Genomic DNA, 14,806 nt, shown 5'->3' on the forward strand with positions numbered 1-14,806 from the left:
GGATTCATAGAATCTTCAAAGTACCGAATTTTGAAATGTATTATTAGAATAAAACATTTATGCACTAGAATCTTTAGGATCCTTTGTTCATGAAAGTCCAGCAAAGATTGAGGAAGAGGAACCAGAATTCCAAAAGAATGGGTCCACAGACAAGAAACATTGAGGATTAAGAAATTCTGAGAGATGGAGGCTTCTAACCATAGTCACTGGAGTTTAAAAGTAGAGAATCATAAAGTCATGGAACTGAATCAGTCATGACCCATCAAAGTCACGGGTCATGAATATTATAAGACTTGTTAGAATTCGATTATTTCAGTTACAGAATGGTAGATTCAATACTAAGATTTGGGGATTAAGGAAGAAGAGAGTTGTGGATTTATAGGGCCCAAATATTCCAATCAGACATTCTAGACAGATATTCAAATTAAGTAATATACCAGGGGTGCCAAAAAATGTATACACATGATTTGTACTCATCTTTTGTTATTGGTATACATTATTACAATTTTAATACAGTTTTTTTCCTTTCTTAAAATTTGTATACAGTTTTTGGCACCCTCTGTATATCTTAGAGCTGCAAAATTTCTAAAAACTTGAGAAGCTGCAGCTCCCAGTAGTGGCATCATATTTTCAGGCACAAAAATCTTAGTCCCAGCATCTTAAAAAGTGAGGAATACGCTTTTATACTTTGACCAGAAGCTTAAAGTAACAGGAATTTGTCACAGTTAAAGAATTTATACTTCTGATCATGGAATCTTAGAATTACAGAATCACATTCTTTGATTTATGGAATCACGTTAGGATACGTGGTCCAAAATTTAAAATTTGGAACTCTTAACTTAGTATCTTGGAAACACAGAGAACCACAAAATCAAGTATCAAAAGATTGCTATGATATCATCTGGCTAAAACAAAAAATCTTTTCAACTTTTTGTTCCCCTTTGGAGAAACATAACTAGATGTAACCTGGATTTTCGCATCTTCGTTACTTTGAAAGGACACTGGAAGTTTTGTTGGGCGAGTGCAAAGCCCTGCTCCATTCGTTGTAGCACGCATCCGCTGAGGAAGGTCTTCAGACAAACCGTTCAATCGCTTCCACACCCGGGTCGGCGGATCGAGGATCTGAGCTCTTTGCCTCTTTTTTCCGAAGGCAATTGCCCAATGCTTGACGGAGCTGAGCCTGCCCCCAGCTCATCGCCAAGAAGGACGCGACTAAAATCCCCCAAGGCCGTAGGGCCCGCGTTCCCGCGGCTCTTTCCGCTCCATCCCGCCCTGCACCAGCAGCCCCGCAGAAAGCTGTGTCCCGGCTGGAGCTTCCGCAGTCCGTACCAAGGCCTGGAATCCTAAAGGTAGAAAGGGGCCTCCGAGATCCGCACATGCCCTCCCGCCCCCAATTCACAGAACAGAAAACTGAGGTCCTGCGACGCGGAAGGTCCCCCCGTGAAAGGCCACAAAGCGAACCCAGGCCGGCGGGGCTGTCGCCGCAGGCAGTCTCGGGTTTCCCGCCTTCGGGGGCCTGGTAGGAAACAAACTCAGAAACCGGTCACCGAGCGTTTCCCTTCTACCGCGACAACCCCAAAAGTGCGCACTCGAAGCACCCCCCACCCCCACCCCCGCTCTGCCATCATCTCTCGCAGCCCTCACTACCTGCTGCGGGAAGAGGCAGTTCGGCTGTACCTGGGATCTTGGGAGCCACTTGGAGCCTCCCTGACCCGGGCAAACAGGAGGAGGAGGTGACCACGAGTGGGCCGAAGCCTAGCCTTCGTCCTCTTTAAGCTGTGCACCCCTCTCCATCAAACATACAAAGAGGGAGGGGTCCCAAGTCATCCAAAGACCGATGATTGCAGCTGGGGGCGGCCTTTCCCTAAATATCGTCAACTGTAGGACTCTAGAGATGCAAACTCTCCGTACAGTCGAGGAACCGGACCCAAAGAGGGAAAGTGGCTGTCTCCAGCACCAAGCCAGGAAGCGCAGTCTAAACAGACTCAGGTGTAAGGCTCCGCTATGCGGCGAAGTCTCGCTGCGGCAAGTCAGCTTCCCTATCGGACCAAGGAATCCTCGTCTGAAAGATGCGGGACTGGATGGGGAATGGGCAGGCCAGCCTTGACTGGGGTTTGCAAATCACCTTGGTCGCCAGGCCCGTGTCGGGTCTTTGGCCTGCTGCCTGAGCGACCGCTCACCCCGGAACTAGGCCCTGCCCCGTCGGGGCCCGCGGGTTCCTGCGCGTTTGCTTCGGCCGGCGTCTCTGCCACTACCACCGGCTACCAGCCCGCCGGATGCGCGGGGGCCCGACCTGCCAACCCTTCCGCCTATGCGGCTGCCTACGCGGGCCCCGACGGCGCATACCCTCAAGGGGCCAGCAGCGCCCTCTTCGCGGCGGCGGGCCGCTTGGCTGGGCCTGCCTCGCCCCCCACGGGTGGCAGCGGCGGTGGTGTGGAGACGGCCGTGGACTTCTATGGGCGCACGTCGCCAGGCCAGTTCGGAGCCCTGGGGCCTTGCTACAATCCTGGTGGGCAGCTCGGAGGGGGCACTGCAGGTGCCTACCATGCTCGCCATGCGGCCGCTTATCCTGGCGCGGTGGATCGGTTCGTGTCTGCCATGTGAGCCGAGCATATGGTCGAAAATTCATACATGCCTCGCCTGTTTACACGAACATAGTATCCCTGAGACCTGAAGACAGAACTGGAGAGAGGACTGACTTGAAAGCCACATAGAAGGGACCATGAGCGGGCAGGAGAGGCGCAGCCTCCTGTTTCACCGGGTACACACACCTGGTTCGCTTTGTACATGGGAGGAAATGGGGTGAGGCTGCTGCTGCCCACGGATTGGGGCAAAGGACCCTCAACGAGGGGAAGCTCCAAAGAACATGCGTTTCTGACATTCTACCTGAGAGGGTCCTAGGCGATAAAGGAGGATCCGAATTGTGGGGAATCACATGACTTCACTCTTCACGGAACTGCATGAAACTGGGTCCTTTTTTACACGGTTCAGCCTTCCTGTGCCTTTGACTAAGTTACTACAATAAAAGGCTCCAATAGCGCCTTCTTTCTTAAGGTGAGGAAGACAAGTTTGCAAAAGAAGTAGTTTCTTGTTGTTTTCTTTTGTTTTTTGATGGGAGAAATCTCTGCTTCTCTTGACCTGGGGCTGTTTTCCCTGCCTCTGAGAATGCAGACCCGGCTCTGAGTCTGGACTGTGAATCAGCTCCATAGTGTGACCCAGTCCTATCACCCATAATCCTAGATTCCGCATCTGTTGTACAAGAGGGCTGCAGGATTAGAACCCCCGTCCCCATATGTTCTTTTAGGGCCCCATCTTCGTGGATGCTGCCCTGTATATTTGGCAGAATCCGTGGGCCATCCAGGGCCTAACTCTATTCCAGGGAACCGGGACAGAGCTCATGGCAAGCTTCTAATCTGAAGCCTCTGCGTTAGCTCCAGGCACCGATTATATTACAATTTCTTGAATCTTTTGAGCATGATGTGCTCATCACTTGGCAGCTGTTTCAACTGGGTCCTAAATGTAGTTGCCAATGAGGTAGGTAGAAACACATTTGTCCATTATCTGCTCTTCACCACTGGGTTTAAAGAGATGACAGGACTCAGGGGAGTCCATTGATGACAGCGTTCAGTTTATCCGGCTGGCTCTTCCTACCTCAGCAGCCTCCCCATGCAAAAAGGAAAGTGAAAAATAAATTGGAGTAGTCAGTGAAGTAAGCTTTAAAAAGAAACTGGATTTTTAACTGTTTTGTATCCGTTTGTTTTAAGCAGAAAGTTGACCAAAATCAGAAAATCCAACCACTTTCCCACCTTTCTCTTTAGAAATCTTGTAAGTTTTGATTCTGAAGTGAAAATTTCCAGCATTAAATATTTCGGAGTCTCAGTGTGCCGCTTTCAGATAAACCTGAGTGTTCAGGTGAACTGTTTTAATAAATATCTTTGACTGATTGTGTTCTGGCAAAAGAAACCCAGCCTCTTTCTGCATAGTTAACTTGCTAGGGAAGGGTTGGGGGTGTGTGAGAAAGAAGACTAAAAACCATTGGTATTTTTAATTTTTAATTTTGGGGATTGTGCTGTCCAGTTCACAGACATGTGAATGTGATTCAGTCCAGGCGGGTATTTGTCTAAATCAGCTGTCCAATAGAAATGTAATACAAGCTACATGTTAATTAAGTTTTTCTAGTAGCCACATTAAAATAAAAAGGAAAGTGAGACTAATAATACATTGTGTTTAACCCAATATATATCCAAACTATTATTTCAACATATAATCAATATAAAAATTGAGATACTTTACTTTTTTCCTACTAAGTCTCCCAAATCTGAAGTGTATTTTACACTTACAGCTCATCTAAATTTGGACTAGCCACATACCACACACATAGCCGTGTGTGGCTGTATTGGACAGTACAAGTCTAGATGCCGGTCCTTCCTGACTTTGGTAAATGACCACTGGAGGCAGAAGACAGCTGGGGCACTGACCCTGCTGCCAGGGGGTTCAGATTCGAATCCCAGCTTGGTGACCTTGGAAAAGTCTAGGTAGTCGGTGTCATCTCCATATGGATCGGTACAGGTATGAAATTCAAAGGATCTCCATGCACAGTTACACAGTATGGCTTTTCGAGGCAGAAGCCACCATCCCTTTGACTAGTTGGCAGTAGCCGGAAATTGAGAGCCCTCCACCCATGGGTTTGTCCTTGGCTGGCAAGAGCCCAGCCAGGGGATTTGGGCTGGAGGATGATATATGTGTCTGGTCGGTACAGCAGTGTACACTTCAGTTTTGTTAAATTACCAAGTCCAGTGCTTTGATAATGCCATTCACCTCCGCTAGTGTCCCCATTTGTGAATGGGAATGTGTGACCCCCTACCTCACAGAGACCTCCTGGAGTGAAAACAAGACAAGAGAGGCGAAAAACACTTTGTAAACTGTAAAGCTCTGGGCACAGGAAGGAGGAAAGGCTTTGAAATAAAAAAAGCACCGCCTTATTCCGAAGCCTTCTGAAGTATCTCGATAAAGCCCCAGGAAGAAGAAAGATAGGGTGGGAAAGTATACGCGTCTTCGTTCCTCACGCTCCCTGTGCACGAGGACGACAGGTGAGATTATGCCAAAAGCGGAGGTCTGTGCCGGGAGCGAGAGGACACGGCAAAGAGGGGGCTTGGTGTGTACAGGGGGAGCGGAGAGAGACTAGGAGAGCCGCGAGGGTTGGGACCAAGGTGTTGAAGCCAGGGCGTCAGCCCTTGGCCTCCCTCAGGCCAGCGACACCCAAAGCTCTTGCCACCTAGGCCTGGCCAGAACGGACCTTGCGCAGGCGGGCGAGCGCGGCTCCGGCTTCAGCCACGGCCGGCGTCTGGGACAGACCCTCCAGTCGGCGTGACTAAGATCTTGAGAACATTCCAACTCCAAGAATCCCCAAACCGCGGCGGCACAGGACCTCCCCGTTCCCCATCTGGGGCCTCAGAGACGGGAGGTGGGTTTCTCTATTTTTTTCTTCCTATTATGAAACCAGGAAAATCGTTTGCCCCTCTCTGGGCCCTGCACCCCAGCGTCGTGTGCAGGCGCCCCCCGGGCTGTGGATAATGAGATGCGTTCTTCCCTAATTGCCCAAGGCTCGTTAGAATTCGCCCCAGAGCTGTAACATTTATTTTCGTTCAAATTAACCTTGCTTGCAATTAAGCTTAGGAAACCAGCAACAAAAGCACAATTGGCCTGAAGTCGTTTACTACGAAACGGATTAGGGCACCTTCTTCCCCAATTGAAGGGGAAAGATTCTTGTCCCGACAGCAGAGGCGACGGGGAGCAGGAAGCTGCTGGGTGGTGGGTGGTGATGAAGACGTTGGCGCTCCTCTTCATCTCGGTTATTCTGTGCCCGGAAGAGTAAGGGTAACTTTGTTGAAATGAATTCCGGCGATTTGAACCAAACCGGTGAAATGAAGCTGCTGTATGTAGTTAGTTTACCCAGTACATTCATAAACATAATCTCATTTACTAAGAACCTTGTGAGAATTTTCTTTCATTAAAATTAATTTTCTTCTTATTACGAAATTGGCATATGTTCATTATTAAAAACACACACTTTAGAAAGAAAAAAAAATCAAAGGAACCCATAGTTCGCCCAGAGAAAGCACAGCGAACACTTCAGTGATTACTTTTTCTAGTTTTTGTTTTTGTTTTTCCTATTAGAAGGCCTGAGTCTGAACTTCGTCACTGAAATGCTGTGCGATCTTCCCGCACTGGGTAGGCCTCAGTTTCACCATCTACAAAACGAGGTGGCAGGTCCCCTTTCACCTTCACATTCTATTACTCTTCCAGATCATTTGAATCCAGGATGCACTTCTCCAAGGACCAGGAGAGAGGCCCAGCGTCTGGGAGGCACACCCTCCCAGCTGTTTTACACAAGAGACTGAAGCCCCCCCCCCCCCCAGGCCTTGCAACTCAGTGTGGGCCATCAACCAGGTCCATGGGCATCCCTGCATTTCTGGCTAGAAATGCAGAATCTCAGGCCCCATCTCCAACCTACTGGACCAGAACCTGCATTTCGGCAAGACCCTCAGCTGACTCATATGCTTTGGGTAAAGAGGCAGAATTTTAGGGGAAAATGTAGTATGTTGTTGAGATCAGAGACCCCAGAACAACTTCCAGGAGCTTCCTGTTTCTGCCCAAGGACACCAAACAGTGATACACTGCTACCTTACGGGCTCTGACTGCAGAGGTGAGAGAGGGCTAAGAGCAAGGTGTACCTTCTGAGTCTTGCAATCCTAGTCTGCAGTGTGCATCTCACACTGAGATGTCCCCAGCCTTACTGTGTCTGTGACAATAGCATTCAATGAGAGTGTATCTGAAAGCATCTTGAAAGCTGGGGTGCCAGTTAGAGCCAGGGCAGGAACCCAGCTTCCTGACTCCTAGATGAGGTACTTTGGGGACCTTGGGTTCTGATCTCTGTACCTTTCCTAAGCGGCGGTCATTTGCCCAAGCATGGAATAAACTTGGCCTCTGATCCCTCAGCTCCAGCCCCAAGTCTGGGGTAGTTGGGGATTTAAAAGAAAAATAAAATTCTCTTCTCAAGACAAAATAGCCAGCTGGAAGGGGCCCCATCTCTGAGTCCACCTGGATTGAGGGATCCTCTACTAGAGCATTTTAAGGGCCCCTTGGACAGCTCAAGATCCTGGGCACCCTAATGAATCCTCCCCTACACACACCTTTCTGGAGAACTTGGTTTCTGTGCTCATTCTGTTGCTGAGAAGTGCTGACTCCTGGGTGGGGGTTGGCATGACAAGGTAACTGGGGGGAAATGTCCCTGATGAAAAGCAGTTCCGACAGAGGGCATGTACCATGAAGAATGGTGCCGGAGCCCAGACTGGGGAAGCATTCTTTCCAGGATCACATAGCAACTCACTGGGAGAACCAGGACTCTCATCTCAGTGCTCATGAGTTCTCAATACTAGGAATAAATGGGACAACTGTGAATGTGTGTAGGGCTTCTCTAGAGCTAACGAAGGGACACATGACTTAGCCAAGATCTCATAGCTGTAAGTGTCCATGCCGGACTAGAACCTATGCCACCCCCAAGGGAGGTTGCATTTGATTATCATCTTAATAGAAAGCAATGTGGAAATGGAAGTAGTCACCTGTAGCGGAGTGAAGGTGGAGGTGGGGGTGGAGTGCAGTTTGGGGGACTTCCCTGTTAGGGCCTCCTCTGTATAGATGGGCAAACTGAGCCCGTGACGTTTAATTAATAGCTTAGAACAACCTAGAGGGAAAGGCAGTGTGGACTGGTGCTTCTCAGCCCAAACTGAGCAGTGAACTAAAGAAAAAACTGGGTAGACAGGCAGGGTGGAGTGAGGACAGGCGGTCCTTAATGAGTTTGCTGCCTGGTCTCTCCCTGTCCCCACTCTCTCTCCAGCATCTTCTCTTCCTGTCTGAGGCCAAAGCCAGCCTTTGCAGCGCTCTTGGAGTGCCCCTCCCCACTCCCAGGAAAGGATGACTGCTTCCTATGGAGCTCCCCAGGCCCTTCCGCTAGCCCCACAACCTCTCTCCTGAGAGCTGAGGCTCAGATTTCCAGCTCAGCCCAGAAGGGTTAACCAGGTGCAAAATCACGTAGTCAGGGATCAAAGTCAGCCCCTCCCAGGGTGAGGAAGGGATTGGGTAGCCAGAGTCAGGGTGGATCTCAGCTTTGGTGTAGAGCCCCAGCTTCTCTCACTATCTGAGGACCTCAAACTGCTTCTCCCAGGAGTGTGGGCAGAGCAGACCCCAGCCATGGTTTTTCAGGCATGGAGGCACTCAGCAACCAGAGCTAAAGTGTAAAAACCACAGCCTCATAGAGCCCAACTCTTGCCTCTGCTCTCCGTCCCCAGCAGCCAGCCAGGGTCTCCCCAAGGGTGTTCCTGCCTCCTCCCTCCATTTTGCCCCACTGCTACATCCTGAAGCTGACTGCCAGCCTTGGGGAACAGACTCCCTGCTGTCTGCAGTAGAAACTCCAAACTCCTCCCTGGTACTCGGGACCCTCCATGATCCTATGCCAACCCTGTGCCCAGCCTCATCTCCCGTAGCTGCTCTTACTACACCCCTTGGTTCTACCCAACTTACCACTTGCTATTCCCCAGACATCCCTATGTCTTCCTGTCATCATGAATTTGCTCTATTACCTCTCCAGGAACCAACTACTCCCATCTTGCACCTCCAAGGCCACCAACCCAGTAGGAGGCTCCATCATCTCTCTCCTGGATCACAGCACCAGCCTCCCAGCAGGGCTCCCTGCTCCCTCCACTGCTCCCCTCAGTCAGTCGTTCCCTGCACAGCAGCCAGTGTGTGATTCAGCGCAAACATCAGAGGGTCATGTCACTCTCACAGAGGTCCAGACCTCAGGACCAGGGAGTGAGATTAGAAGCATGCATGTCTGTGGGCTGCCCTGTGAAGGGTTTCTTACACGATAAGAAAGTATATTTGAGTCATTGAAGTTTCCCCCTACGATGTAACACTTTCCTTTTACCCTAAATTTTCATCAGAGCCTCCTACATCTAGTCAACCTTGTGTGAAGTGGGAGGTCTGTTCACATTTTTCACTGATGCTCAAGAGAAAGAATGGTGTCCTATCATGGGGCTTGGGAACAGGGGTCTTGATAGTAGAGCTGAGAGTGACAGATGGAACATGCTGAGACCAACCATCCAGTGGGCAACTCTGGACAGAAATGAAACAATACATCCTCTTTCTGGCATATTCAAGAAGAAGGTGGCCAGACATGGTAGTTGTCTACGCCCCCATCTTCCCTCCTCTGCTCACAAGGCCCTGATTTTATCCAGGTTTCAGTTAGCCCTGTATTTTGGGGGGAACCCTCACCCCTTGGTGTACCCCTTGGCTCAATCTAAACTTGTCGAAGGTAAATGTGGTGATGATTCCATCACTCTTGCCAGTGATTATTTAAAAATGGGCGCAGGATGCTTTTCAGGGCAGTGAGATATCCAGAAAAGTTGACTGGTGGCTTCTGGGAAGCATTTCTTTGTTCTTACAAAGAGGGGAAGAGAAACAGCCTTTTTCTTCCTCTGGATGTTGTTTGCCTGTGACTCCTGGAAGTGTGGCGGCCATGTTGGACCAGAGGGTGCCAGCCTAGAAGAACAAACCAACCTGCTGAGGATGGCAGAGCAGAACGGTGGGAGGAACCTGGGTGCCTGATGCCATTACTGAGCTGCTGAAAGTACCAACCCCGCAATGATTCGTTCATTATACCTGTGGGCACCTATTGTTAGAGAAAACGAATATCCCCTAAGTTTAAGCCTCTTTTCCTTGGGCTTTCTGTTACTTGCAGCCAAATGCCTCCTAACTGATATAGAAGGTGACCCTTATAGGGCAGGACCAAAAGGGATTCCTGGTTTATTTCCTTTGAGATTTCCTTTGTGATTCTCGTAAATAAATTGGCAGCTAACAGGTTATCTAGTCCCACCCCTCGTTTCATAGAAGGAGAAACCAGAGACCTGGGAAGGTAACTTTCTATGGCTGCACAGTGAGCTAACCTCTTAGAGTTAACCTCCTCACAAGTGCCCTGGGAAACAGGTCTCAGCTGCATTTTTTTCAGGTGGAGCACTGATGGTTATCCCAGACCTGACGTACCTCACACCCCATCTGATAGTCACACAGCGTGGTGGCCGCTTCTGACATGGCTCCCAATGACCCCCATCCTGGTGTTCACAGTCTGTGTAAGCCCCTCCCACTGAGTGTGGCATGGAAATCTAGTGACTTGTTTCTAATGAACAGGATAAGGCAAACGTGATAGCATGACTTGTGTGTGATTAGGCGGCAAGAGACTGTCCCTGCCAGCCTGCTAGTACTCTCTCTTGTTTGCTCTAATGAAGTAGGCTGCCATGTTGTAAGAAACTGTAGAGAGAGACCCAGGTGGTAAGGAACCAAAGGATTTATGAGGAACCCAGACTTTAGTACAACAGCCTGTAAAGAAAAATCCTGCCAGGAACCACGTGAGTGAGCTAGAAAGTAGATCCTTCCTGGTGGCCCCTTGAGATGACTGCAGGCTTGTGACAGACCCTGAAGCAGAGGACCTGTGAGATAATAAATCTGTTTGAAGACAGTAAGTTTTGGGGTAATTTCTTACGCAGCAGTAGACAGCTGAAGCAGCCTCACTTATACCACCGTTTCTGGCCAGGCTGCCCCAACTCAGCCCAAAGACACACACACACACACACACACACACACACACACACACACACTCTCTCTCTCTCTCTCTCTCTCTCTCTCTCATACACTGATGCCTCTTCCCTTTGAGGTGGAAGATTTGGGTCATTCTGCAATGTCAGCAGAGACGTGTTGAGAAGACCCGGAAGCTTGGGGATCCCCCAAGCCTTGCGCACTCCTGACACTCAGAGGGAGTGAAAAGACTGGGGAGCCTCTCTGAGGTGACAGAGGAAAGGAGGGCCACTGAACCTGAATCCCCGAGGAGCCTAGGCCGATTATTAGGACCCCTGGTTATCCAGCCAAGTGACACTGAGTATCATTCCATTACTTTTGCAGAGAGGATCCAAATTTCACAATATCCAAATCTGCCTTGTAGCCTTGGAAAAAATGACTATGTGCTGTGTCAGTAAATGCAGGTTCAGTGCATTTTCTTTTGGCTTTTACATCTGGCATTAGAATCAGAATTAAGTGCTCCCAAAAGGAAGTGAGTAACATGCATTACAACCTTCAGCGAGAGGCTTAGCTTTGGAGACTTCAGCCAGCCCCAATCTGGGCTGAGGTTTTCTCAAAATTACACCCATGACTTCTGCTTCAAGCTGTGCTTGGACTCTGTTTGATAGAGACAGTGTTTCCTAACATTTCCTTCTTTTCCATATTAAGAACAAATACTCCAAGAAGAATCCAAAAACTACCTGACCCCATGGTAAGATCTTTCTGACTGTGCCATAGAAAAATTACATAAGACCTACCATATTTTTAAGTAGGGGTGTGAGTTCCAAAAATAGACAGCGCATGGGCCAGCTAGGGAAGCCAGGATGGGTAGCAGCACGTATGAAGATGGCTTAGTCAATGCTATGTTCACTATGAGTCAGGAGTGTCAGGAGGTTGCCATAATAATGAATTTTATTTGAGGCTGCATTAAAAGAAGTAGAGTGCTCAGAGTAAGGAGGTGATGGTCCTGCCTGACTTTGAAACCCTGTTCAGAATGTCTGGATTGTCCCCTGAGCTTCACATATTTTGAGGAACATTGATTAACTAGAAAATATCTTGAGAAGACAATCAGGATGGGGAGCGGGCTGCAACCTGCGTCCTGGGAGGAGCAGTTGGAAGAATTTGCCTTGTGTACCGTGAAGAAAGTCAGACTGCAAGCAGTTCCCATTCTTCAAGTCTCTGAGGAGTTTCCAGGACCAAGACATTGGAAGGGGGGGCATAGATAGGATCAATGCTACATAGCATCAGATTTCAGTCAATAAAAAGAACTTTCAAATAGTCAAAAGTAGCCAAGAGTGAACCTGGCTGCCTCAAGCAGTAATAAGCCCCCCATTCTGGAGGGATGTTCAAACAGAATCGAAAAGGCAGTTGGTGGGGATGTTGTCAGAGAATTCATCCCCTGAGCAAGACTCTTCCAGGCCTAAGACCCTGGGATATCAGGATTTGTGTCTTGCTTTTGCCAGGATAAGTCAGCAGGACTTGTCAAGGGGAATCTAAAATAGTTCCTGCAGTGATAGGTCACTTATATCCCAATAAAGACGGAAAAAAGTAAATAAAATAAAATAATAAAATAAAAACCTGTTCCTTCAGTCTTTTCCATTGCAGTGAGAATAATGATTTCCCTGACCCTATAAACTGTACCAAGGTCAAAGCCCTGGGTAGCACTGACATTTTGAGATGTGGGTACAGACATCTTGATGGGAAAAGCACTGAAACTTCTGTTTTATCCGCAACAAGGACCAAACACCCTTAAAGAATTTTACAGTAGAAACAACGAAAATATCTGGATAAAATATTTTTTTTAAATGCATCACTGAGTGGGCAAGAAAGTTTTTAAAAATCCACAGAGGACCAAAATGAAATAAACGCAGGAATTCTGGGAAGTGAGCAAGCCCTATAGGCAGTTTTTGCCCTGAGGGCATGTGCCAAATCCTAGAGGCCCAGAGCTGTTTTGTAGGCTTTGTGAGGTACAGGAGACAAGAGATAAAAATCTAGGGCCTGTTCTAGGTACAGAATGTACTAGGAAACAATACAAAAGTTGGGACTCCCAAAGGTATATACACTCAGGGTAAAGGTGAATGAAAATAAATGCATTTCTTTTTGCTTCATATATTCCAGACTTGAGGCCGAAGAAACTGTAACCTGAAAATACCAAAATACCAGACAAAAAGGCCCCCCAAATGCTTGCTCTCCTTAGTCGAACAAGAAAGGGGCAGCCTAGCAAGACACAAAACTTTTAGACAATAACTGTTCTATTTCAGCCAAACACCATAGAAAAACTGTGGCCCCACCCATACAACAGGGGAGCCTGGACCCAATTATATGCAGTTGTGGTAGACTAAAGGGTGATCCCCAAAGACTTCCAGGTCCTAATCCCTGGAACCTGTGAATTTCACCTTATGGCACAAAGATCTTTGCAGATGGGATTAAGTTAAGAATCTTGAGATGGGGAGATTATCCTGGATTGTCCAGGTAGGCCCTAAATGTAATCACCAACGTCCTTATAAGCAAGAGATTGGAGTGATGTGGCCATGAGCCAGGGAATTCTAGCGGCCTCTAGAAATTGGAAGAGACAAAGAACAGATTCCCCTCGAGAGCCTCCAGAAGGAGCCAGCCTTGCCAACGTCTTGATTTCAGCTCAGGAAAACTGTTTTCAGATTTCTGGCCTCCAGAATTATGAGAGAATAAACGTGTGGTGTTTTAGGCCATCGAGTTTGTGGTAATTGGTTTAGCAGCTATAGGAAACTAATGTAGCTTTGTATAAGAAACTCACTTCTAATATAGCAATATAGGCAAGCTGCAAGGGAAGGTTCAAAAATATGTATCATGCAAACATTAATCAAAAGAAACAGGAGGGCTATGTTAATATTGGATAACGTAAATTTCAGAGCAAAGAAAATTACTAGGAACAGAGTGACATACATAATGACAAAAGGGTTAACCCATCAAGAACACTCAGCAATCCTAAATGTGTATGTACCAAACAACACAACAGATCTATAAAAAATGTGAAATAAAATTGATCGAACTAAAAGGAGAAATAGACAAATTCACAAATATAATTGGAAACTTCAACACCCCTCTCTCAATAACTGAGACAACAACTTAGAAAATCATCAAGGATAGGGAACAACTCAACAATACCATCAAACAACAGAATCTAATCAACCTTTGTAGAACATTCCACCCCAAAACAGCAGAATACACATGCTTTTCAAATGCCTATGGAACCTGTAGCATTATCCTGTGCCATAACACAGACTCAACAAACTTAAGAGAACGGAAATCATACAGAGTGAGTTCTCCAAAGTTCTCTCAGAAAGATAACAAGAAGATCTCTAAACACTTGGAAACTACTCAGCACACTTCTATTAATATTCCAGGGCCGGGCCAGTGGCTCAGGTGGTTGGAGCACGGTGCTCCTATGGCCGGCAACCATCGTGAGCTGCTGTGGGCTGCCGCGGGGCTGCCAGGAACTGCCGGTGGCCAGCGAGAGTGGCTTGCAGCCATCATGAGTGGCCAGCAGCCGGCAAGAGCTGCCGTGAGCTGCTGTGAGCGGCCAGCCAACAACCAGAGACCGATGGCCTCAGCCGGGGGGAGCGCAAGACTCATAACACCAGCATGGGCCAGGGAGCTGTGTCCTACACAACTAGACTGACAAACAACGGCTTGAACCGGAGTGAGGGGCAGGGGAGGAGGAAAAAAGAGGAAAAAATAAAAAATAATAAATAAATAAATAAATAAATAAATAAATAAATAAATAAATAAAATTCCATGGGTGAAAAAGAAAGTCTCAGGAAAATTCTTTTAAAAAAACGTGGAAGGCCGGCCCGGTGGCTCAGGTGGTTAGAGCTCCATGCTCCTAACTCCGAAGGCTACCGGTTCGATTCCCACATAGGCCAGTGGGCTCTCAACCACAAGGTTGCCGGTTCAATTTCTCGAGTCCTGCAAGGGATGGTGGGCAGCGCCCCCTGCAACTAAGATTGAACATGACACCTTGAGCTGAGCTGCCGCTGAGCTTCCGGATGGCTCAGTTGGTTGGAGCATGTCCTCTCAACCACAAGGTTGCTGGTTCAATTCCCACAAGGGATGGTGGGCTGTGCCCCCTGCAACTAGCAACGGCAACTGGACCTGGAGCTGA

Source organism: Rhinolophus sinicus, linkage group LG04 (assembly GCF_036562045.2).
Source record: "Rhinolophus sinicus isolate RSC01 linkage group LG04, ASM3656204v1, whole genome shotgun sequence".
Classification (NCBI taxonomy): Eukaryota; Metazoa; Chordata; class Mammalia; order Chiroptera; family Rhinolophidae; genus Rhinolophus; species Rhinolophus sinicus.